Below are 26,338 nucleotides of genomic sequence, written 5' to 3'. Positions count from 1 at the left end.
CTTAAAAATGTAAATGGCGTAAATGAACTTGTTAAAATTAAGGATCCTATAATCAGATGTCGAAATGACTTCTTAAAAAACAAAATAAGAAAATATCATGAATGAGCTGGCTGCAGTATGTGAAATGTTTGAGGTATTTTAACAAACAATAATTTTAAAAGTATGACTTAATTTAAACCTTAAATTTTATAAGTAAAATTGTATCATTTGTATTCTTATAATTTAGTATTAAAAAAATTGGGATTCATTTTGTAATTATTATCATATTACTTATTATTACAATATTATTTTTTTATTTATTTAACTCTATATTAATTGTGTAAAAAAATAACTAAGTTGGCAACTCCCTTCAGGAAAAGCACTATAGCCAACTGCTTTAAGATAAAATTCTCATTATTATTATCGAGAAAATCATGATATTTAACAACACCTTCTATCGGTTCAATTATGAAGGAAATTTCACCTTCATACACGTTTCATCTAAGAATGATCTTAATACTATACTACCCACCAATCTTCTTTATGTATGTGCCTAGTAGTAGGGATAATTCAACAGGATTTGACATGTTCATGACTGTTACAATTTCCACACCACCCATGTGGTATATAACATGGCATGTTAAATTTTTTTTGTTAATTAGTGAAATCTCTCCCCAGGAGGCCTACTACATAGCACTCAAAAGTAAGTCTTTTTTTTTTTCATTTTTTACACAGCTTTTTATATTTTTGAGCTTCTTATTCATGATGTAGCTCATTCCAAGCCTAGATGAAAGTGTGAGGGGGCCATAAAGGTAAAGAAAATAAACACCATATGAAAGTAAAAATATTTATTAAATATATAAAACATTTTTTAACATTCTAAATTTTTTTAAATATGTACAAGTACAATAATTTACAGATTACTTGGTCTCTTTTTGGAATTGCCATCGTTGTTTTGTATTTACAGTTTTTAATTAAGCTGTAATGATTACATGATAGTGTCAATTTTGTTTTTAAGAGTGTAATGTTTATCGTCTAAAGGGTTAGAGATTTCTTAGACTAATGAATGGAAAAGGTATTGTATAGAGTACACATATATATATATTATACATATATATTATATATATACTATATATATATATTATATATAATATATATAATATATATATATTATATAATTATATATATTATATATTATATAATATATATATATTATATAATATATATAATATTATATATTATATAATATATATTATATATTATATATATATATACATATATATTATATATATATTATATATATATATTATATATATACATATATAGTATACACATTTATATATAAAACTGTATCATCAAAAAGACTTTTTCTAAAGATTATACCTCAGCTCTTTAACAGTTGATATTCTGGGAATATCTTTGTTTCATTTGTCTCGTTCCTATCGAAATCAATAGTACTGTACATCTTGGAACCTAACTGTATAAATTCTCGATCAGCTTTCCCATTATGTCATATCTGAATTTAGCGAGCTTTTCCTTGTTTGTATTTCTTAAACACTTGTGGTCACGGAGGTAGTCTGAAGTATCGAACTGGTCGATACCATGTAAAGTATCGTAAATGTTATCGGTTATAATATGATAGCGTAACAGGACCAGTATAACAAACCAGAGTAACAGATTCCTTCCAATTAAGAAGAAAGTATGAGAAAATAATAATGGAAGGAATCTAGAAAGGAACTAAAAGGGATCCTTTTCTCAGACTAGCAGGTTCATTTAACAATCTGTTCTTTGTAGTGCAGTCAATGATACCTCCATCAGTTTTTGTTTGACGAGAGGGGTTACCAGATCAGAAGAGGAATTTATGGGAAAACATTAGGGCGTGGACAATGAAATTATTGAGCTTCAACAGCTAAGGAATGAGATGGATAATGGTTCTACAGGATAGAGGATATAAATACTGCCCCAGGAACAGCGGCAACAGTTAGTTATTAAGCAAGTAATGATGCAAGACCGTGTTCGGCGTAGTCGCGATAACACCGAGTAGTTTTGCGAGACCATGTTCGACGCGACTGTGTGACGCCGTTATAAGTAAGCGTTTGGTAACAACGAGGGAAGAGTATGTCTGTTACAAGGATTCCAGTGTGGACAGTGGTTGAACGAGGGAAGTTGTTCGGTGAGTTATTGGTAGAGTGAAAGTGACAGCATAAGATTCAGTAATAAAGTTTAAGGTAGTTCAGTTGTAAACAGTAAAAGTAAATAATATTTGCAGAGAACTGAATTGTGTGAACTTTAGACTTTTCCAATCTTATCTTGTTGTCAATTCAATATTAGCGGTTACCATAACGTTTTATTATATTAGACTATTCTGGTTTCTTAAATTTAACTGTTCATCTTGTCCTTATTTGAATTACCATTTTGTATGTCATATATAATTATCATTAATTGTCTTGTTTTCTATGTTTTTAGAGTAATAGATTGTATTTACCTAAACATTTTTAGTTCTTAGTCTCTTGATATCCCGTCGAACCGCGAATACGCGGCAATACACTAAAATATACGGTCGTTATTCATTTTATGTTATTACCTTACTTTTCTACCATGTAATCATAATGGAGATTTTTGCATTATCATTTTACAAATGCCCAATACGGAAATTCCAGTGTAAATCGGACGACCCAAAAATGCCTGTTTTTATTCACACTCACCCCAACAACTTCCGTGTTACAGACGTACCAGGCCTTTACTCCAGGCCGTACTCTCGGGTTCGCAGCCATCTTATCCAGTATACTTTCGTTGGTCACCAGTTAAAAGTCTATGCTCTTTTGTACGTTTTCTAAGGATTTACCGTATCGATATCATATACTACGTGTTTGGTATTTATAGGGCAGTAATGAAAATTTATCTCGTCTCCCCTGCAAGCAGCAACAGGTGTATGATATGAAAACGACCGCGGTTTTCGGTTACATGCACCGAATACACCCGATCGTTATCTTCCTCAGCTGTAGAGATTGATAGTTACGGTGGGGTTCAGAAGTTTTTACTTTGACTGGATATGAAATTCCGGTCATGTTTACTCTCCATTCGTAAATAGCATACGCGCTCTGATAGTTACGATTATCCAGCTTCATCATAAAATCACTTAAATGCTAGCACGGACCAGAGGAAACACTTTTGATCAATTGGGGTTTTTTTATATTAATAATTGCCTTTCTCCGTGCGATTATTTTAGGTGTTGTGATTTAAGTACTAGAGGCAACGTATAGAGGGCGATAGGTAACAATATTTAAATAAAAGGAAAAAATTCTTTTCACTATCCACCCGTTTCCGTTTTGTACAAACTTGGACAGTGTTTCAGTGATATTTTCAATGGATTCTGCCCATAATCCTTCGATGATTTCAGTATTGTTGTCCAGATTGATAACGTTACCGTGAAGGAAGAGATCCGTGAACATCGTCTCCACTCCCTCTTCAAGACTGTCTGCTTCATCATTTCCACATTTACAGCGAAATAAATGCAAGAAAACTACAATATACCATGCGGTTATTTCAACTATGTGACGTGTAAAAGACATTGGAATTTAAATTTGGTCTAATGAAATTTTTTCTCATCATTTAATATTCCCGTCAAAGCATCCTCGTTCTTCCTTCAAAGAGTCCAGACGTCCGACTTGTACCGCTGAAGGGTGGGCAGAAGGTCTGCTCCTTTGAAATCGAACACATCCCATCATAAACGGATGACGTTGTTATTTATTGTTCGAACAACTGCAAGGGATGCCATTATAAAATCAGACTGAAACAAATGAGTAAAAAAAATTTTTAATTTATAAAATTATATCAATGTGACCCGTGCGAAGCATGGGTATTTTTATAACTTATTAAAATTTGGCCCGTATGGTTCCTATCTGTATTTGGGTGCTGCAATAGAAATAATTTTTTTCAGTCAAAACTGCCCTAGAACTCACCGTTTTCAAAATATTTGCAATATTTGAAAAATTTAACGAAGTAAACTACTGATACACAAGCCCTGTCGAGCACCTCGTTCATTAATCACCGCCTTCCGGTACAGCAGCCATGAAGATCAGGATCTTCTCAAATAAGACTATCTTATTCATACTCTCACACACGCGCGCACGTGGCGACTTTATTAAAATATAATTTGTTATAATTTTGTAAAACATTTCCTTGTCATTGTATTCGTGCTTTAGGTGAATTCTTCTTCAATGTTTGTAGGCTTTCTACAGTGTGATTTTTTAGTCCTGTTACCCAATTTTAAATGTAATTTAAGAAAGCGAAATTTAGGTGGAATAAAAAATGTATTTGTTACTTACAAAAGAGATTTAATAAAAAGTTATTACTTACATAATTGTTAAAGAATATGCTCAAAATGCCCACTCCTTGCGGTTACACACGCACGGACTCTTTTCAGCATATTAGCAGAAACCTTTTTAAGAGGTGCATTGGAAATATTCGTGATTAAGTCTGTAATATTGACTTTAAGTTCATCAATAGTATGAGGATTGTTTTTGAAGGCCTCGGACTTAATATAGCCTCACAAAAGTATTCAGGAGATGTAGGTCTGGAGACCTTGGAGGTCATAAGCCCTTGCTTATTATTCGATTATCAAAGAACTCTTGCAGACAATCCACGGTTTCTCGAGAAGTGTGGCATGTAGCGCCGTCTTGCTGAAACCAGCAATACCGTTCTTGCGGTACCAGGAGGGACACAAATTGGCGCACAATATTCCTGTATACTTCACCATTTACTGTCTGTTCAAAGAATACGGGTCCGACTATACGATGACGAGATATCGCACACCACACACCATTTTTTTCAGGATGCAAAGATTTGTCTTGTGAAGCGTTAGGATTTTCAACCGCCCAAATTCGACAGTTTTGACTGTTCACAAAACCGTTGAGATAGATCCAAGCTTCATCGCTAAAGAACACTGTGTTTAAAAATTCGATTCCGTTATCGTTTACGAGAGACCTAAACCGAAGGCAATATTGCAATCGCTTATTTAAATCTGGAGGCTGAAGCTGTTCGACTAATCGTACGCGATACGGATACAATTTCAAGTGTATGCTTCTCAAGGGTGCAAACAAATTATCGTACAGTCGTAACCCCCATATTAAATATAAAGGCTGTGTAGTCAGCCGAGTTCATAAGTACTCAGATGTTTTGTTTGAAGAGAAGTTGCTGTTTAGCAACCACATTAGGCAAGTAGCAGCGGACGTCGTCTCTGTGATGCACAAGGTTAGGATGATTGCTCGGAAGTATTACGGGCTGTCGGGCCGTCATTTGTACATGGTGTACCGAGGTGTCTTCGAAACTATGACCTCTTATGCTGCGTCCATTTGAGCGCATAGGTTGGAAAGAAATCGAGCACTTATTCAAAAATTAAGGAGTGCCCAGCGCAGAGCCTTAATCGTATGCGCTGTTGTATTTAAGACAACCTCCTACGAGACTACCACCGTATTGGAAAGGCTCTCCCAATCGATTTAGTGGTGAAAGTTCGAGCGGCAATGTGGAAATTGCGAAGAGGCAGGGAGGCCGAGGATTTGGAATGCGGTTTCGAGCTGGGCTTGTACCGGAGGGGAACGGTGATCGCAATGCGCCGGTTCTAAATTTCGAACAGTTGTCCATCTCCCGCCTGCGAAGGAGGCTTTATAGCTTTGCGATGGAAGCATGGCAGCAAGAATGGCACGCTACAAGTAAGGGTAGGTCCTTGTATAGATTTACACAGGACTTGGGGGGATGGTACGCCTCTAGTTCGTTTTTAAGGGCAACGGGAGCCCAAGTGCTCTCCAACCATGTAAATTTAAACCAATATTTGTATCGGTTCCACCTGGCAGCTGATGAGATGTGCGTCTGCGGGGAGGTCCAGTCGAACGAACAAATGATGTTCGACTGCCCAGAACTTAGAGGTCAAGGGGAAAATTGGCCACTTATAAGCGGCGAGTCAATGTGGCGTGAACCGCATTGTCGGACCGCATGGGAGTTCCTTGATGCCGTTGCTTTTTTTAACCGGCATCAGTAGTTTAAAGGATATAAGACTCCTACCACTAGCCGCAGGAAACTACCCTCGAGAAATGGCTGGCCATCGGTCAATTATAGCTCCAAGCGCTATAATATGGTGGACAGGTACTTGCTGACATTCAACGACCTAGGCGTGGCAGCAAATTTCTGTCCTTGACGAATAAATTTTAATTTATTGACAGGTCCATATATTTTAGTATATAGAAAGGGTGCGCCTAACCATTTTAGTAACATATGACAAGTGAGCGGTGGGATACGCAAACGAGTGGTGTAGGGCACCACGCTTATTCCACTCACACAGTTAGGTTAACTCTAGGAGCTAATTAGGATATTGGTCGCTAAACCGTTTTGAGGAACAGTAACCGTTTTTTGGTGCGGACATTCGGTCTTATGCTTTAGGGCGACCGAATGGGGTAGTGGTGGGAGAAATGCCAGACAAACCAATTAGTGTAAATGAAGTGTATTCTTGTACATCTCAGTTCGACCATTCCTGAGATGTGTGCTTAATTGAAACTCAACCACCAACGAACACCGGTATCCACAATCTATTATTCAAATACGTGTAAGAATAACTGACTTTACTAGGACTTGAACGCTGGGACTCTCGAATTCCAATTCAGCTGATTTGGGAAGACGTGCCTACCACTAGACCAACCCGGTGGGTTTGGCGGGAGAAATGCCAAGCAAACCAATTTACACTTTCTAATCCTATGTAATATTTTTATCTTGTCAGAATTTTATGACACTTTCTTTGCTACTAATTTCTCGAGCGATTGAAAATATCGTGGTCGATTAACTACTGAACATATTTACTTACTCGCATCGTATAGAATTCACTGTTATTATTCTACGTACCTGAGATTCTAGCAATATGACTAGGTGAAACGCATGAGTTTTCATCATCAAATGAAGTTGTAAACATGTTAAGAATTCACTTTTCAAGTAAAATTATAGGAATGTACAATTATAATTTTACATTTATGAACCGTACATTGTAACAATCGAGGGTCTCCGCCACCCATCCTCTAAATTCCCTTAAACAATCATTATATTTCCTTGATTTTGGACATAAAAATAATTTTATAATCAAAAAAATAAAATTTCCCTCGCCAAATCAAGTTGTGAATATGTTAGGAATACATTCAATATAACCATTTATATTTATTTATTTTGTAAATATAATATACCCAAACTTAACCCACCTTCGCTAACCTTGATTAATTAACACAGTAATGTTTTGAGTATTTAAATAAATTGAGTAATTATTGTAATTATTTATTACTTAAATAATCAAAACATTGCTGTTAATTAGTCGAGGTTAGCGAGCGTAGGTTAAGTTTGGTTAATTTATGTCTATAATTATAAGCAATAATGCTTATTGCATTTTTTGTTAAAAAACTTTTTTCAAAAATTTAAAAAAATATTTTTTTACCTTTTTTCTCGCCTAAAAATTGTTTTTTCAACATAATTATTTTTGGGTGATTTCAAGTTGATTTGAGCAAGAATTTTTGGGTAGCAGGAAATGAAAAAGTACCTTCTATTTACACACACATAAATACATTTGAAATTTATTTGTCTTAAAAAACATTCTTATATTTTAATTGAAATTTCGACTCTAAAACACTGTCCTAGGCCCCAGGGCATCCCCGATGATAACAGTTTATGGTAGGTAAAGGGATCAAATGGGGTGTATCGTCGTATAGGTAGGGTCGAACATTTTTTCAAAAGCGACCGTTTTCGAGATATTTATGATTTTTAATATGCATATTCGGATCTGGCTATTAACTTACAATATCTTTCACAATTTGAGTCGCTATAGCAGCCGCAGTCTATAGTCAATTTATTGCACTTACATAGACAACTTCATTATTAAAATATTATTTATTTTATTTTATGATTTTTCACGGCTTATATAGAACAAATTTTGCTTGACGGCTCGGGTGAAGATTTGGCCACGCGGCTTAATGCACCATTCACCACCCTTATCGGACGACCCAGTTCGAGACATTCAGATACATTTTTAACTTTAAATATTATTTATTTAGTTAAACAATAAACTGATAACATCAAAACAGCTGACGATTTAGCAAATGACAACAGCTGATAATTCAGAACTACCAACCTTTGAAATATTAGACTAATTAAATTATTTAGTACGTAAAAAAAATAATTAGTCTGGCAACTCTGCAAGGGAAAAGGGAATTTCCCACAGAATAAAAGAGAAATTCCAAGATGGAGGATTGTATCTCATGGCCAAAATACTACAATCCTATTGGTTTGTGATTCAGTATCCACATTACTTTTGTTTTTTTTTAAATCTCATCATTTGAAGCAGAAATCAAGAAAATACATCTGGCAGGCAAGCAAATGGTTGTGTAAGTTATATATATGATAGTTTAATGCAATATAAAGGACAATTTTATTATTTTGTATTTTACAAACATTTATTGCTTATATATATATTTATATTAAATTTTTTTTCCAGATTATCTGTATTATTTGCAGGCAAATTATTTTCCAGACATTAAACCAATCAGTAAGTATAATTATATTTACTTCTTTAGCCTTATTTAATAATATTTCTCTCTTTTGTAGATCCCTGCTACATGTTATCTCCTTATTTTCCTAACAAAAATCTTACATCCTGAGAATAATATATTTTGATTTCATTTTCCCAAAATTTTTATGTACACCAAATCTTCCTAATAATAAAATCATATCTAAATCCAAATTTGTTCAAACAATTTTCCTTCATAGTTCTTTGTATTTTATCAACCCACCTAATTGCTTCCATACAATTTGCCATTGTACAAATGTAACAGGGCAGTAAATATATACAATCGGTGAGGAGAAAATTTATATCACTAAAGAGGTTAATTTAATTCTTGTTACTAAATCTGAACAAAAATATCCAAAGCAATTTTTTTTTCTACATTAGAATAACAAACATCTATGCATAATTATTATTATGATAATAATTATCCTTACTGCTGATTGGATGCAACATTTCCTGTAGAAAACAGTACATTTATTATTTATCTTAAATTCATTTCTTATAGTCTTTCGTCTGACAGTGACGAGTACAGAGTGACGGAGATCCAGTTGGCTTGAATCAAGAGTGCTTTCTTTCAGAGCAATGTTCATTATAGCATGACTTGCTTTGGTACAGGTGATGCTATAATGACTATAAAAATTCAAAAAGAGTGAAGTTATCACTTATAGGGTTGAATTTCATTGAGTTCAGCTTGCTGATATGCAACAATATATTTGGCTTAGGGAAATGCTTATTAAGGAGAGTGATCATTCATCACTCTCCTTAATAAGCATGTTATGGAATGATTTTTATTGTTAAGAATGGCTATATCACTTTTAGGAGTGACTTAGTCATGCATCAGGTAGTATACAAACATTATATTATTTTTTTTTTTTTTTGTCTTCAGTCATTTGACTGGTTTGATGCAGCTCTCCAAGATTCCCTATCTAGTGCTAGTCGTTTCATTTCAGTATACCCTCTACATCCTACATCCCCAACAATTTGTTTTACATACTCCAAACGTGGCCTGCCTACACAATTTTTCCCTTCTACCTGTCCTTCCAATATTAAAGAGACTATTCCAGGATGCCTTAGTATGTGGCCTATAAGTCTGTTTCTTCTTTTAACTATATTTTTCCAAATGCTACTTTCTTCATCTATTTGCCGCAATACCTCTTCATTTGTCACTTTATCCACCCATCTGATTTTTAACATTCTCCTATAGCACCACATTTCAAAAGCTTCTAATCTTTTCTTCTCAGATACTCCGATCGTCCAAGTTTCACTTCCATATAAAGCGACACTCCAAACATACACTTTCAAAAATCTTTTCCTGACATTTAAATTCATTTTTGATGTAAACAAATTATATTTCTTACTGAAGGCTCGTTTAGCTTGTGCTATTCGGCATTTTATATCGCTCCTGCTTCGTCCATCTTTAGTAATTTTACTTCCCAAATAACAAAATTCTTCTACCTCCATAATCTTTTCTCCTCCTATTTTCACATTCAGCGGTCCATCTTTGTTATTTCTACTACATTTCATTACTTTTGTTTTGTTCTTGTTTATTTTCATGCGATAGTTTTTGCGTAGGACTTCATCTATGCCGTTCATTGTTTCTTCTAAATCCTTTTTACTCTCGGCTAGAATTACTATATCATCAGCAAATCGTAGCATCTTTATCTTTTCACCTTGTACTGTTACTCCGAATCTAAATTGTTCTTTAACATCATTAACTGCTAGTTCCATGTAAAGATTAAAAAGTAACGGAGATAGGGAACATCCTTGTCGGACTCCCTTTCTTATTAGGGCTTCTTTCTTATGTTCTTCAATTGTTATTGTTGCTGTTTGGTTCCTGTACATGTTAGCAATTGTTCTTCTATCTCTGTATTTGAACCCTAATTTTTTTAAAATGCTGAACATTTTATTCCAGTCTACGTTATCGAAAGCCTTTTCTAGGTCTATAAACGCCAAGTATGTCGGTTTGTTTTTCTTTAATCTTCCTTCTACTATTAATCTGAGGCCTAAAATTGCTTCCCTTGTCCCTATACTTTTCCTGAAACCAAATTGGTCTTCTCCTAACACTTCTTCCACTCTCCTCTCAATTCTTCTGTATAAAATTCTAGTTAAGATTTTTGATGCATGACTAGTTAAACTAATTGTTCTGTATTCTTCACATTTATCTGCCCCTGCTTTCTTTGGTATCATAACTATAACACTTTTTTTGAAGTCTGATGGAAATTCCCCATTTTCATAAATATTACACACCAGTTTGTATAATCTATCAATCGCTTCCTCACCTGCACTGCGCAGTAATTCTACAGGTATTCCGTCTATTCCAGGAGCCTTTCTGCCATTTAAATCTTTTAATGCTCTCTTAAATTCAGATCTCAGTATTGTTTCTCCCATTTCATCCTCCTCAACTTCCTCTTCTTCCTCTATAACACCATTTTCTAATTCATTTCCTCCGTATAACTCTTCAATATATTCCACCCATCTATCGACTTTACCTTTTGTATTATATATTGGTGTACCATCTTTGTTTAACACATTATTAGATTTTAATTTATGTACCCCAAAGTTTTCCTTAACTTTCCTGTATGCTCCGTCTATTTTACCAATGTTCATTTCTCTTTCCACTTCTGAACACTTTTCTTTAATCCACTCTTCTTTCACCAGTTTGCACTTCCTGTTTATAGCATTTCTTAATTGCCGATAGTTCCTTTTACTTTCTTCATCACTAGCATTCTTATATTTTCTACGTTCATCCATCAGCTGCAATATATCGTCTGAAACCCAAGGTTTTCTACCGGTTCTCTTTATTCCGCCTAAGTTTGCTTCTGCTGATTTAAGAATTTCCTTTTTAACATTCTCCCATTCTTCTTCTACATTTTCTACCTTATCTTTTTTACTCAGACCTCTTGCGATGTCCTCCTCAAAAATCTTCTTTACCTCCTCTTCCTCAAGCTTCTCTAAATTCCACCGATTCATCTGACACCTTTTCTTCAGGTTTTTAAACCCCAATCTACATTTCATTATCACCAAATTATGGTCGCTATCAATGTCTGCTCCAGGGTAAGTTTTGCAGTCCACGAGTTGATTTCTAAATCTTTGCTTAACCATGATATAATCTATCTGATACCTTGCAGTATCGTCTGGCTTTTTCCAAGTGTATATTCTTCTATTATGATTTTTAAATTGGGTGTTGGCAATTACTAAATTATACTTCGTGCAAAACTCTATAAGTCGGTCCCCTCTTTCATTCCTTTTGCCCAGCCCGTATTCACCCACTATATTTCCTTCCTTGCCTTTTCCAATGCTTGCATTCCAATCTCCAACTATTATTAAATTTTCATCTCCTTTTACGTGTTTAATTGCTTCATCAATCTCTTCGTATACACACTCTACCTCATCATCATCATGGGCGCTTGTAGGCATATAAACGTTAACAATCGTTGTCGGTTTAGGTTTTGATTTTATCCTTATTACAATGATTCTATCGCTATGCGTTTTGAAATACTCCACTCTCCTCCCTATCTTCTTGTTCATCACGAAACCTACTCCTGCCTGCCCATTATTTGACGCTGAGTTAATTACTCTAAAATCACCTGACCAAAAGTCGCCTTCCTCTTCCCACCGAACCTCACTAATTCCTACTATATCCACATTCACCCTATCCATTTCCCTTTTTAAATTTTCTAGCCTACCAACCTTTTTTAAGCTTCTAACATTCCACGCTCCGACTCGTAGAATGTTATTTTTTAATTTCATTATATTATACCTATCATAATTATGGTACATACAATCATAATCACGGTAATTTGTCAGAATATTGAGCTGAATATTTAATATCATATAATAGAACTCTTCTAATTTATATAAGGCAACTATTTGAACCTGACATTATTATTATTATTATGCTTTTACGGCCAACATGTGACCACTTAAGTCAATTTTAGTTAGATCTTTTCTGAGAAAAGCGTGTTATTTTACTCTTCTGAGCTGCCCAGTATTTCTTCATCTGTTCAGATCTGGCTTTCTTTTCTTCATCTGTAAACACCGTCTTGCTTGTATTCTGTCTTTTGTTTACATCTAATGTTTTTGTCTTTTAGCTTTGTAATTTTTCCAGTTTTATTCTGTAGGTCAGTCAGGGAAATTCCCAATTCTTTCTTATCTTCTCTAATTTCTTTGATCCATCCTACCTCTAGTTTTTGGAACCAGAGCTTTTCAACGATATTTCTTGACAGTCTTGTTTTCGGTGTCCTTATGAGATGACCAAAGAAAGAGATTCTTTTTTTCCGCATAGTATCAGTAACAGGCTCTATTTCTCGATTCACCACCTCATTTGGCACAATTCACCTGACCTTATTAATAGAAAAACTAATGTTTACTTTTATTTCAGTCTTTTGTACAAGTATATTAAATACTGAATTTCAAATCAGTTATGTTTTTGAAAGAATTAGTTATATGTAATTATCATTAATAATCTTTATCAATCTTGGTTGTTGCAGAATTTCACACTATTATAAACAATGAAAATAAATTTGTTCCTGTAACAGGAACTGACTTGTACATTAGTGTTGCTGCTGAACGAGCAAGACTCCCGATTATCTCAACAGCCGATCCATAGAATACCATACTATGAAGTAAGCATAAGAGAATTATTTATTTTTATCAAATAAAAGTATTATGAGCAATTTGTTTATTCAGTTCCTAATAAAATATTAATTTTTATTGATAAACGAATCCCAATTAGTTAAATAAATAATGATAAGGTGTATTTCCATACAACTAATTTTTCACAACACTTGAAATTTCCCAATCCTAGATTTTGTATCCTAGAAATTGAAATTTCGTATCCTAGGGAATGAAGGTTGGTAAAATATGAATAAACAGCACATTTAACAAAATATGGATCATCAAGGTTAACAACAATGCCATTCAAAAAAAATTAAAAAATAAACTTCAAAAAACGCACTGAAAAGTTATTACTGCTACTCTACAGTTAATAGAATACAATTAATAGAAAAACTAATGTTTACTTTTATTTCAGTCTTTTGTACAAGTATATTAAATACTGAATTTCAAATCAGTTATGTTTTTGAAAGAATTAGTTATATGTAATTATCATTAATAATCTTTATCAATCTTGGTTGTTGCAGAATTTCACACTATTATAAACAATGAAAATAAATTTGTTCCTGTAACAGGAACTGACTTGTACATTAGTGTTGCTGCTGAACGAGCAAGACTCCCGATTATCTCAACAGCCGATCCATAGAATACCATACTATGAAGTAAGCATAAGAGAATTATTTATTTTTATCAAATAAAAGTATTATGAGCAATTTGTTTATTCAGTTCCTAATAAAATATTAATTTTTATTGATAAACGAATCCCAATTAGTTAAATAAATAATGATAAGGTGTATTTCCATACAACTAATTTTTCACAACACTTGAAATTTCCCAATCCTAGATTTCGTATCCTAGAAATTGAAATTTCGTATCCTAGGGAATGAAGGTTGGTAAAATATGAATAAACAGCACATTTAACAAAATATGGATCATCAAGGTTAACAACAATGCCAATCAAAAAAAATTAAAAAATAAACTTCAAAAAACGCACTGAAAAGTTATTACTGCTACTCTACAGTTCTTGTTAAATTTTGACTTTTTGAAGTTTCTTTTTCTTCTAAGTGCCTTCTCCTTAATGGAGGTTGGCAGTCCATATAGCCAGCTCTAAATATGACATTGAATAGACCCATACCAAGTGAACTCAAAGGGATGTCCTTGAGAAACTTTAATGCAGTGGTTTCCCATTGCTTTCTGCATCTTAATACCATTGACCAATTTTGGCTCTTCTATTTTTTGGAGCCATTTTCTGCCCCAAGGACAATAGGGTCCCTTAACCTCTACCTGCTCATTCACCCTCAAAGAGGCAGTTGGTAGAGGAAATCTTCTTATCCCAAAAGATATTCGGTCCCTTCATTCATCAGTCGCCTGCATATAACAACATGCTATAAATAGCCGTTGCCTCCTCTCTACCACAGGGAGGTGAATGCCAGAATTTCACAATCATTAAAATTTAGTCCTTAAAAGCATTTCTTGGTTTTTCTGGATCTCTAGAGAGGTTTTGAAGGTTACCTCGGATTAAAAAAAACATAATCTATAATTTATAACCCTTAAAATTGGGCTTCTATTTTAAAAAAAGCAATCTAAACAAGAAATTAATAGAATTATTTTTTTACTTTTTATTATTATTTTTATTAAATTAAGTTTATTAATATTCCTTTTAAGTTTATTTAATTTAAATTTCTTTAGCTTTATCTAATAACGAGTTTTCCTTCAAAATTTATTCTACCTTCTTAAACAAATGCTGTTTGTAAGAAATACAAAAGATAGAAAGTACTCCTAAAAAAAAGATTACAGGGAAAGTGACTACTATTTAATTAAATATGAGCTATGACTGCCTTTTTGAATCTTGATTATGATGATAGTATTTTCATACTGAAATACTTTTATCATCGTTTTTATGATGCTGATATCATTAAAACCTTGATTACATATTTGGTAGAATCTGCCAGTAGATGGACTTGGCAATGTTATTTTGAATTCAATGGATGTACAATATGCTAAATATGCTCAAGTAATATGTACAATATGCCCTTACCGTGTCTAACTTGGCTTCCTAATCACCTAAAAAATGAAGAAAAAAGCCTGTTCAGGAAAAACATCTTTAATATTAGAATGATTTAAGGTGTTATATCATTAAACATAATAATCCAATACTATGTAATGATTAAGACATTACGTAACTAATACTAAGTAAATAGTAAGTGATGAAAACCAAATAAAAAAATACATCTTCAAATTTTCTACATGGTGATGTAATTTTTTTAAAAATATTTTAATTGATGCTATCTGTAAGAAATTTTTGATGGGAACACCAAGGGAATTTTCTTCAAAAAGTAAAAATAGTAACGTCTAATTCAGTGAAATTGGTTATGTGTAACGTTTGAACATTCTCTAAAAAATTGTTTTGGTTGAATTGAGAATCTACAACTTCTTTGATGTCGGTTAAAAATGAAATACATTAAAACATCTTCAATCAGTACTAATGATCAATCTCAATAACATAAATGTTTTGATTCTAATTTGTACTGAAGTTCCAGGTGATTATTAATGGTGATTTAAGTTGATAAGAAACATGTCTTTAGGATATAAATAAATATATTAAGCCTTCAGATGTGTTCAGATATTGTTCAATTGTATCAGTAAAATTGGATTATTTATTATAATCTTCAAGAATAATTATTATCAGTCATAAGTCCCTTTACTCATCAAAGGATAATGTGGCAAAGTATTAAGTAGGTATGCTTATTCATATTAATTAGAAATTTATTTCTATGAAAATCCTTCATTAACAGTTAATCATATCTGAAGTTTCTGTAAGAAATTATAATTAATGTTACTTTTAATACATACATTTTGGTTTTTGAGTACGTAATCTGCATCAGTGTGTTTGGGTATCATAATTACAAAATTCAATGATCTCTTTGGGTATATTGTATATTTTATATAATAATTAAAATTTTTCAGATACGACTTTGAGAAGATGAAAATACTGGTATAATATTTCTTTATAAAAGGGGGAAAGGGCAATTTTGACCAAACACAACAGAACTGATCCACACAAAACAGAACATCCAATACTAAAAAAAGGAGAGTTTATACCATTTACCATTACATTTGATAATTACACCATATCTTTGTATCATGATGGAAAATGTTTAATTCAATTTTACAATCATGATCCTGAAATTTTTCCAATTAGATATGTTAATTTTTACACTAAAGAGAATTCAGGAGATTGGATTATTGGAGGTGAGTGTAATAAAAATAATGTTTGCACTATTTATAAAATTTTATAATAGTAACTTTCTAAGTATTAAAAAAATAAAAGGTATTGGTGAGTTTTCACCGTATTTACATAGAACTTAAAATTTATTCCCTCTCCTTATTGTTTAAATTTGGAAAAGATTATTTCAACATTACGGGTGATGTGAATAAAAATCAATAATTACTTTAGCTTGTTTTTTTTTTTAAGTATTTATTTATAATAGATGAACAAAATATAATTTTTACCTTATTCAGCATTTCTTTTATCTGTCAGTATTTACTGAAAATTACACACAAATATTATATTGTCTGTATGTTGGTACGATATGTATGAATTCCATTTAGAAAAATTAATAAATAAAACAAAAGAAAGAATTTAAGAACTGCTGACGAAAGTAACATTTTCATTAAGTTGAACCCTTTTTAAGATACAAAAGGTGGAGCTCTCTAGAATGAGTAGGTGAGCTCCAACCGAATACTTGCGTGGCTAGAACAGACAACAAGGGAACTCAACGTAGAATCAGCTTGGCTCCATAGTGTCATTATGTCTGGAGCGCCATTTCCACAGGGACTGCCCAATAAAGAAGTTGCAGCAGGGAAACAAATAAGGGTTCTACATATGGGACCGTAAATCAGCTAGGCTCATAACCAAGCGGTTACACTACTACTGCAAGAAGTCATCACCAGTTCTCAGCTTCAGCAGGTGCGGAGGCACAAGAAGAAGCCAATTCAGAGTGCGAACGATTACATCAGGATCCAAATTCGGCCTCAGACTCTAACCTCAGAGTGGCCGAAGACAGCATTGTATGGACAGCAGGATGTAAGTATTCTAGTGCAGGACCCCGACCAATGGGAGTGTACGTCTCACCCGGCAACTGCTCTGTTGTCTTACAACATAACCACAGTGCTTCACAAGCTGTCATTCTGGAGCAGAAGATTGGCAGGGCCTTAACGAAAGACATTCGTCAGTACATCTGGCAGTGCCACACATGCGCCTGCTACAAACGAGACCCAAACATACCACCAGACAATTGTAGGCCTACAACTTGTTGGAAGCATGTGGCGATTGACTTAATCGGTCCATATCCAGAAATAGAACGAGACAGCAGGTGCCTATGGTGGCGACTGACCTATTTTCCCCATTGGGTAGAGGCTAGGCTCGTGCATCAAGCTGACACAGACACAATTTTTAGCTGTTTAGAGGAGGAATTGTTTTGTCAATGGGGCTATCCTGCAGCCCTCTCCTGAGAGATAACAGTACTACACTCAATTTTGCAGGTTCATTATTCATAAATGCATGCGTATTTTATTATATTTACTAAATTTTATCAACATTTTTTTGGAGTGGATGCTATGCACATTCTGATAGAATGAGGACAAACAGAAGAGATGATTGATTTGAGTACAACATGAATCTGTATCAAATATGTCTTGAATAGAACAGTTAAGATTTGCAAACCACTGCATTGGATCCTACTGAAAGGCTGCATGAAAGATGTTCATGGGATCTGAAATCTTTAGATCTGTTGTCTGATGAAATAAGAGCAACAAAAAAAGTGTCTCAGACTTGACTTCCATAACAAAAAGATTATGTCTGGAAAGTACTGAATTCAAATTCATGTCAGGATTGATTTTTTTAATAGTATAAAATTTCATCCCTATACTTTAATGCTTATATAGTGAATTAATTTATCGAATAAATAAAAAAAATAAAAAATGTAGTGATATAAATTTACCAGAATAAGTAATAAAACAAATAGTGCATTAATTTTTATTGGCATATGTAACTAAATTTTCAAAATTTGGGAGATAAGGGAGGAAGGACTTTAATGAAGTCTAATTGAAAAAATAATCGCTCAAGATTTATTTAATGTGTAGTTGAATTTACAAATAAGCTGTATAGATAATCAGTATTTAATTTCTGATGAAATATGCTGTTATAAAATTCCAGGACCTTTGTTTTGATGCACCACATTTCATACAGGAGAAATTTACACTGTGAAGTTACCTGAAATTGACTTGAAATTTTCATTTAAAAGTTAAAATTTTATTTTAGCTAGTATTTAATGAAAATTTTGCTTATTAACTAAATTACATTAAGGTAGTCGTTTTTAAGAAAAAAATTACAGCTTATGTTTTGCATAACACTGATTATGTAAAATCAAACAGTGTGACTAACAAGTTCTGTTCCTAACCTCATTGTAATTAAGTATAAAGTTGCTTTCTTCTAGAATTATTTCAGACAGTGACAGGATAACACTCAGTAATAAATCTACAAATAATGGTAAATAAATATTTTGCACTGATAATGCATTATACAATTAAGACCAAGAATGGGTAATTATGGAACTATATTGATAAAAAACAAACTCTTATAATACTTAGATAAATCAAAGAAAATTATGGTTAATTAGAGCAACATATAAAATAAAATAGGATGTGGTGAAAGTCTATTAGTTCTTAAAAAGAATAAATATATGTGTTTATGATTGGTAAATTAAATGAAATTAAAAAAAAAAAAAAATACTTAAGGCACTGAGCACATATCTATGTACATATTAAACAGTGATGAAAAAAATGTATATTTTAAAAATTATTTTTTAATTATTACTATTTAAAAAATCATTGAAAAAGTAATATTGTTTTCTGTAAAAGAGAATTTATGAAGAAAAGGTTTTAACTAGATCTTATTAAGAACAACAATGGAAAAATAATGAACTCCTTGTTCTCCAAAGAACAAGCCGACTAACAAATAAACAGTTCTATAACCCAATTTGATAAAGTACAGGTAGATTTTTTTTTTTTTTTTAGAATAAGTGACTATAGCATTGTATTAATAGAAATACAATGATTTATCAGAGAATGGTCAACATGTTTGATTTTTATGAGCACCAAAAGAAAGGTACGCGGCATCCGTTTGTTTCTTGAAAGCTGTCTTTAATTTTTCATTTTTATGAAAAACGAATAAAATAAATTTTTAATCAATATATTTAATTGATTTTTTTTATTTGTCAGATTATTTTTCAGAGAAAAATCAGTGAAAAGGGGAAAAATTAATGTTAAAATTTTGAAGCAGGTTATTAATAAGTAGTTAAGAAAAGCAAAAGAACTGGGGGTATCCTATATTCTATGTTTATGGTCAGTAATGTGTGATCGTAGTCAATTTAAAATAATCCCTTTAATCTCATAATAGCTATGATGATACAATAAGACTTACATCTTTGGTAGATGGACAGGTGAGAAGTTTTAATCTTAATAAAAATTTTGAGTTAGAGTTTATCTCCTTTGTAACTAATTACCTAAAAGGAGGAGAAAATACACCTCGTATTGTTTGTTTTCATAATACTAGATTTACATTAAATAGATTTCCTAGATAGGTTTGGCTTTAAGATTAATTTAGTTAAAAGATTAATTATAATTTTTATGTTCAAAGATCCAAACAGATGTTGGAATCTGGAATATGGGAAAAATATTAAGGTTGGTGAACAACTATATAATCAAGACTGTTCAAAGCTTGCTTGTTTTAAGAAACAAGGAGGGAATGATTGAATAAATTGTTTGATTAAATATACATAAGTATTATTATTATAATACACATTATTAGATTAACTGTGTAATTTTTTTTTTTTTTACATAAAACAAACAACTACCAACAGTGTAAAGCTGAATGAATTAATCACTTGAATAAAATGAAAGCATGGATTGAAAGTGATGAATCAGTCTCAAAATAAAATAGTTCTATCAGTTTAGATATATAAATTAAACTTCTACAAACTGTGTGCTTGTACAATCCTTTTTTTTATGGTAAATACTATACAAAAGAGAAAAAGGAATAATGTTACAATATGCATTAATTAAGTCAGATACTTAAACTTTGGGAAACACTGAAATGAAACAACCATAGTTTATGTTAAAATATCATTTATACAATTAATTTCATGTTTAATATGATTAACAAACAAAGGGAAAAAATAGAGGAGAAAAGGAGAAATTGTAAGGAAGCATCTCCATTGAATAAAAAAAAAACAATTAGGTGGTTGTAAGAATCCAATAAAGTGAAATTCCAAATAAAGACTAACTAGTCAGTGAGGTTATGTTAGTTGTCTGCTACTATTTTTATAATATGCATTTTGTTTGTTAACCACCAATTTTAGTAAAAATAATTAAAAATTAGTTTAATGGTAATACTTAATGTAAAAAAGTGCGTAGAAGATATGAGCAATTTGCTTGTTTTTATACAGGCAGTCGTTTTTTTAGCCTAACGATATTTTAAGTAGAAATTTTAAAAAAATATAAAATAAAAGGTAAAAATTAATAAAACTGAATAAAAAAGCTATTTTAAAAAAAGCAATAAATATAATACTTTTTCAATTATTGTTTAAATTTAAATTTTTCCAAGTTGATGTCATAATAAGTTAGTAAATTATATTATTTTTAACTTTGTGCAGACATTTATAAGCCAAAATTTATAGAATTTAAAAAAGTATTTTTTCTTACTTTTTAGTAGCCCTCTTTTAAAGTTAGTTTGATTTATTATTTATCCCATTGTTGGTTCAATTTTTTTAATATTGTGATAGAGAAACTTTACAGTATTATTGAAATTTTACACTATCAGCATTATGAGACATTTCTACATGTTCTGAAAATGGAGCTTTTGCCACATTTTCTTGGCATTAATGACATGCTAAAGATTACAAATTAAAAAATTCTCGTGCAGTTCTGTGCAAGAAGATAAACTTTTAATTATTTTATTTTGTATACTCTTTTGCTCAACAAATATACAAAACAAAAATTAAATGATAAAACTAAAAGGTAACATTTTTTTAACTTAATATTAAAATATAATTTCTGTTTATAAGAAAATTAAATTATTATAATCGTAATTTAATGAAATATTTAAAAATAACAAGTAGATCCTGTACACAAGTTTCACGTTTAAACTCATTTATCACTGAGACTCACTGCATAAACACATATGAAAAATATACCAATACAATTCCCAAATTGAGGTTTTGCTTTCTGTTGTTGACCTTAAATCGAGCAAAACTGAAGAACAACCCATCTTCATCAAATTTTTCATGCTTAACTTCAAATGCAGTCAGTACTACATTATATCTAAATTTCACTGAAATTTATCTTTCACTGAAAGATGTAGTAGTTTTGGAGATTTTCGAGCCACAAATTTTATACATAGGTCTATACATACAAGGAAATTACATTTTAAGTAAATGGTATTTTCATACTTCTCATACCTCAATGTGAAAAGAAAATTTAGTTTCACCCTCCAGTCTGAAAGTAATACAAAAGGTTGGTAAAAAGTAAAATTATGCAGTAGATTTTTATAAAACAACTCAAAGGTAGGACTACATCTCTGATTATATTTTTTTTAAACTCCAGATAAATAATACATGAAAAAAAAGTTTTTTTTCATGATCTCTTCTTCAAAAATACATGAGTTATCCTGATACAGGAGTGTCAATAAAAAGAGTAATAAGCTGTAATATTTTCATAAAAAAACAACTAGTTTTAACAACAGTGATACTTTCAATGAGGATAAATCTGTTAAGATGGACAAGTTACACATGTAAAAAAATTTCATTGAAGGATGAGAAAGTTAAGCATTTCTTGAAATATTCTGGGTTGCTCTTCAAGTTTTGGAGGAAAATTAATTTTTGTAGCAGCATATGATTAAGATGGTCAATGCAATGCAAAGTCATTGATCAGCAATGCCATATTCTCATCCAAGATATGTTATATCTTGACTTGCAAAAAACTGTATTCAAGATGAGCATCTGTCCACAACTTTGCATCTTTTATAGGATGTCTCAAAGCTATCCTCTAGATGAGGTTGTATTATTTTTTATTGCTTTTCCTTTGTACTTTCTATTCCTTTTATTTAACACATTCTTTACCTACATGTTGAGTACTGAGGAATTAGGCTAGACCTTATTAGATCCACATTTCAGATCTGATGATTCATGCTATTATACGAGGTCTGCAAATAAAGTAATGATACTAGTTTTTTTTTTTTTGGCAGCTAAGTGACAACACTGTAAATTTACTAGTAAACATATGGTTATATGAACAGTTGATTTATTTTTGTAGTCTATTGTTGCCACGTGAGATGTGAACAAACTTTTCATGAAATTAGTTTTTGTTGTGCGTTACAAAAATGAGTGGTACTAATTATGAGCAATGTTGTGCAATCAAGTTTTGCGTTAAACTCTGTGAGAATGCTACTGAAACGTTTCAAAATTGAAAAGGGTGTATGGAGGTGACGTTCTGTCAAAGCCAAAGTTTTTAGGTGGTTTAAAGCATTTTCAGATGGCCGGGAATCAACCCACTGGGTTGGTCTAGTGGTGAACGCGTCTTCCCAAATCAGCTGATTTGGAAGTCGAGAGTTCCAGCGTTCAAGTACTAGTAAAGCCAGCTATTTTTACACGGATTTGAATACTAGATCGTGGATACCGGTGTTCTTTGGTGGTTGGGTTTTAATTAAACACACATCTCAGGAATGGTCGAACTGAGGATGTACAAGACTACACTTCATTTACACTCATACATATCATCCTCATTCATCCTCTGAAGTATTATCTAACCGGTAGTTACCGGAGGCTAAACAGGAAAAAGAAAGATAGCCGGGAATCAGTTGCGGATGATCTAAGCTCTGGAAGATCATTCAATGTTAAAAAGAGACGACAATATTGAGCAAATCAGACTTTATATGGTACGACTGGCAATTAACTGTCAGAATGATTGCAGAACAATTAAATTTGAACTGTACCACAAGTCCATCAAATTTTGACAAACGAATTGAATATGAAAATGTTTTGTGCAAAATTGGTCCCAAAAAACATCACTGTTGAACAAAAAAACAACAGGGTGGAAGTGTGCCACAGTCTTCTAGAGCAAATTAAAACTGATCCTGATTTTCTAAAAAATGTTATTACTGGTGATGAATCTTCAATATTTGAGTATGACTCAGAAACAAAACGCCAGAGCAAGGAGCGGCACACTTCACTCACCACATCCCAAAAAAACAAAAATGAGCAAATCAAAAATCAGCCATATTAATTTGTTTCTTCGGTAGTAATTGCATTGTTCAAAGGAGTTTTGGCTTACAGGACAAACTGTAAATCAATATGTTTATCAAGAAATTCTTGAAAGACTGTGGAAAAGAGTTGCTCGCGTGAGACCAGCTACCAAAGACAACTGGATGCTGCATCTTGACAATGCACTTTGTCACACTGTACTCTCATTTAATGAGTTTTTGGCAAAGAAACACATTCCTGTAGTTTTTCAATCACCTTATTAACACCTGACTTGATTCCCTGCAACTTTTTTCTGTTCTAGACTTTAAAAAAAACATTTTTAAGCACAGGATAATATTCCGGTTTCTGAGTTCCAACACTGCTATGAAGAGCTTAAAAACCGTTTGAAGCATTGCGTGGCTTCCCAAGGGAACTATTTCGAAGGTCCATGTATAACTGGATTGTAAATAAAAGGTTTTTCTGATCCAGTCTCATTTCTTTAATTACAGACTTCGTATATACCTTAATGTGGTCTTGCAAAAGCTTGCTGCTTGTAAATTAGCAGTAGCTAAAATAAGCAATATCAAAATAAATAGATAACTATTTGGAAAATTTGAGATGTACATAATAAAAAAATAACTATTTCTGATCAGTAAAACCAAGTTTCAAATACTGTATTTTTTTATAATTTATATTGTTGCAGATGTGGAAAAACTGAAATCCCATCTTTAAATGGGTGTTTAACACAAGAAGATAACTACATCGGACTAGAATATTTGCATGCAACCAAGTATCCTAAGTGCTGTGAAGCCAATTTTGTTTGCTAATGACATTTAAACTGAAGCTACCATTACAATTGTAATTACAAAAATTTGATTTTTTTTTGCAGAAAGTCAATAAAAAAAGGAGATTCATTAAGAAATACTTTGTTTTTTGATGTTAGTAAGAGAAAAATTTATTTTATTGACTTTATCCTACAAATTCTTGTAATTTAAATTTCAACAGATTGTGAGTTCAAAATTGAACTAGACATAAGTTATCAGTTAAGTACTAAGAATAAATTAATGAAGTTATACATCCAACAGTGCTCTACTTATTGATTACTAACAAATATTATTTTTCAGGTTATACAGGTATCATAAATGATTGGTTTATGTAACAGTAATTTTAGCTGCTGCATCAGTCTCTGTATTGTTAATGAGGAATGTTAACCTTGTTTTTTTTTTAAAATAAGAAGCAGTGTTTTGCAGCATGACGAACTAAAGTCAATAATTTTTGTTCAATGTGTATTTCTCAGTTTTCATTATCACATTAATTAAACATTAATCACATATTATGTAGTCCAATTAATATAACATCAGCCTTTTTTCTTCATTTTATAATTTTTCTACATTTTTGTGTCATACAACACTTATATTATTTACTTATTGTAAATAATAATTATATTGTTATTCGTTTAATGATTTTGTAAAAATTCTGTATAGTTAATTTTATGTAATCTAAGTTCTTCCAGAAAAAATCTATTTCATTAGTTATTATTTTATAAATACGGTATTGGCATGAAAATTGTCAATGTAAAATATAGTTATGGTAAAATACCAAAAAAAGTTCTTGAATTTAAAAAAAGCCATTTCTTCACTCATGCAGAATATGTTGATATGATTTTTGTGTACATATTTTGCAATAGAAGTGCTTGAGCTGTGGTGCTAGATTACTGACATAGGTAGAATAGTTAAAACCATCAAGGATTTTGTAAAAGTTTTTATAATCTTTGTGAGAATTGTAAATTTCCAAGTACTCATGTTTCATCTGTACATCAACCAGTGCATAATGATGAAATGGAAAATTCCTTAAGGTGGTACAGTGTAATCCTACAAAGAGCACACAAAGAATTTCTACTCGACACCCCACAAAGTACAGTATGAATGAAATTACACACTCACAGACTGTGCCTTTATCAGGTTCATAAAGTTCAACACATTCAACTTTGTGACCTGCCACACAACTCAGTTTTTTCAACGGGTTAACAATAATTACTGGTTAATTCTGTTACTTTTACCCATAATGACATAAATAACACACTGAATTCACACTGGTGATCTGAAAAACCAACATGCTGTAGTTGAATCAAATTTCCGGCAATTATTTTCAGTAATTTAGTGTGGCATGATCAACAAACAAGTAATAGGCCCTTTCATATTACATCAAACATGTCACAGGGAGAAATTATCTGAAATTTTTTAAACTGTGAATTTCTTACAGTGCTTGAAAATTTCTCATCGGTGAAATGAACTGAAATGTACCATCAACTTTATGGAGCACCAACACATGTCACGAATGAAGACGATTGTTGTTAGATGAAAAATATCCTGGTGAATGGATTGGATGTAGCAGGCAGGTAAAAATTGGCCACTTAGCAAACTGGATTTAACTCCCTTACATTACCATTTATGGAGCTGGATGAAATACATTATAAATGCAAGCAAAAAGGCGACACAACATGATGAACTGATTGCTCGCATTTCTCTGTGCTGTTGCCCTCATTCAAGGAACACGAAAATATAATTGGGTTGGCGACAGAAAAAGTAACGAAATGAGTTTAAAGTGAATCGATGTCAGTGATAGAATTTTCAGATATTCTTTGATAATTAATATGTTTTTAAATACACAATAAGTTTTTAAATACACAATGAGTGTATTTAAAGCAAAATTAAAAGTATCTTAATTTTTAAAATATCTAATTTCTTGTACTAATAATAGGCATAACATTTTTCTGTTACGTTTGTAATGAATGATCTGTTCTGTTTGTAATAAAAAACTGGTTTTTTTTTGTTTTTCATAGGCTTAATCACATTGA

The 26,338-nt window shown here is 32.0% G+C and overlaps 1 protein-coding gene and 1 long non-coding RNA gene across 2 annotated transcripts in view; both read left to right on the top strand.

Annotated features, from left to right (window-relative positions):
• The window catches only part of egh (beta-1,4-mannosyltransferase egh), a 334,325-nt gene that overhangs the window by 297,950 nt on the left and 10,037 nt on the right, over positions 1 to 26,338 (top strand). The window lies entirely within an intron of this gene.
• LOC142332396 (uncharacterized) lies at positions 8,256 to 24,380 on the top strand. Its single transcript, XR_012758296.1, has 6 exons — positions 8,256 to 8,390; positions 8,501 to 8,551; positions 13,060 to 13,194; positions 13,711 to 13,845; positions 16,151 to 16,435; positions 24,185 to 24,380. It is a non-coding gene; the product is annotated as an uncharacterized LOC142332396 (long non-coding RNA).

Source organism: Lycorma delicatula, chromosome 11 (assembly GCF_047948215.1).
Source record: "Lycorma delicatula isolate Av1 chromosome 11, ASM4794821v1, whole genome shotgun sequence".
Lineage (NCBI taxonomy): Eukaryota > Metazoa > Arthropoda > Insecta > Hemiptera > Fulgoridae > Lycorma > Lycorma delicatula.
The sequence above is the reverse complement of the archived record's forward strand: the minus strand, read 5'-3'. Positions and strand labels throughout refer to the sequence as shown.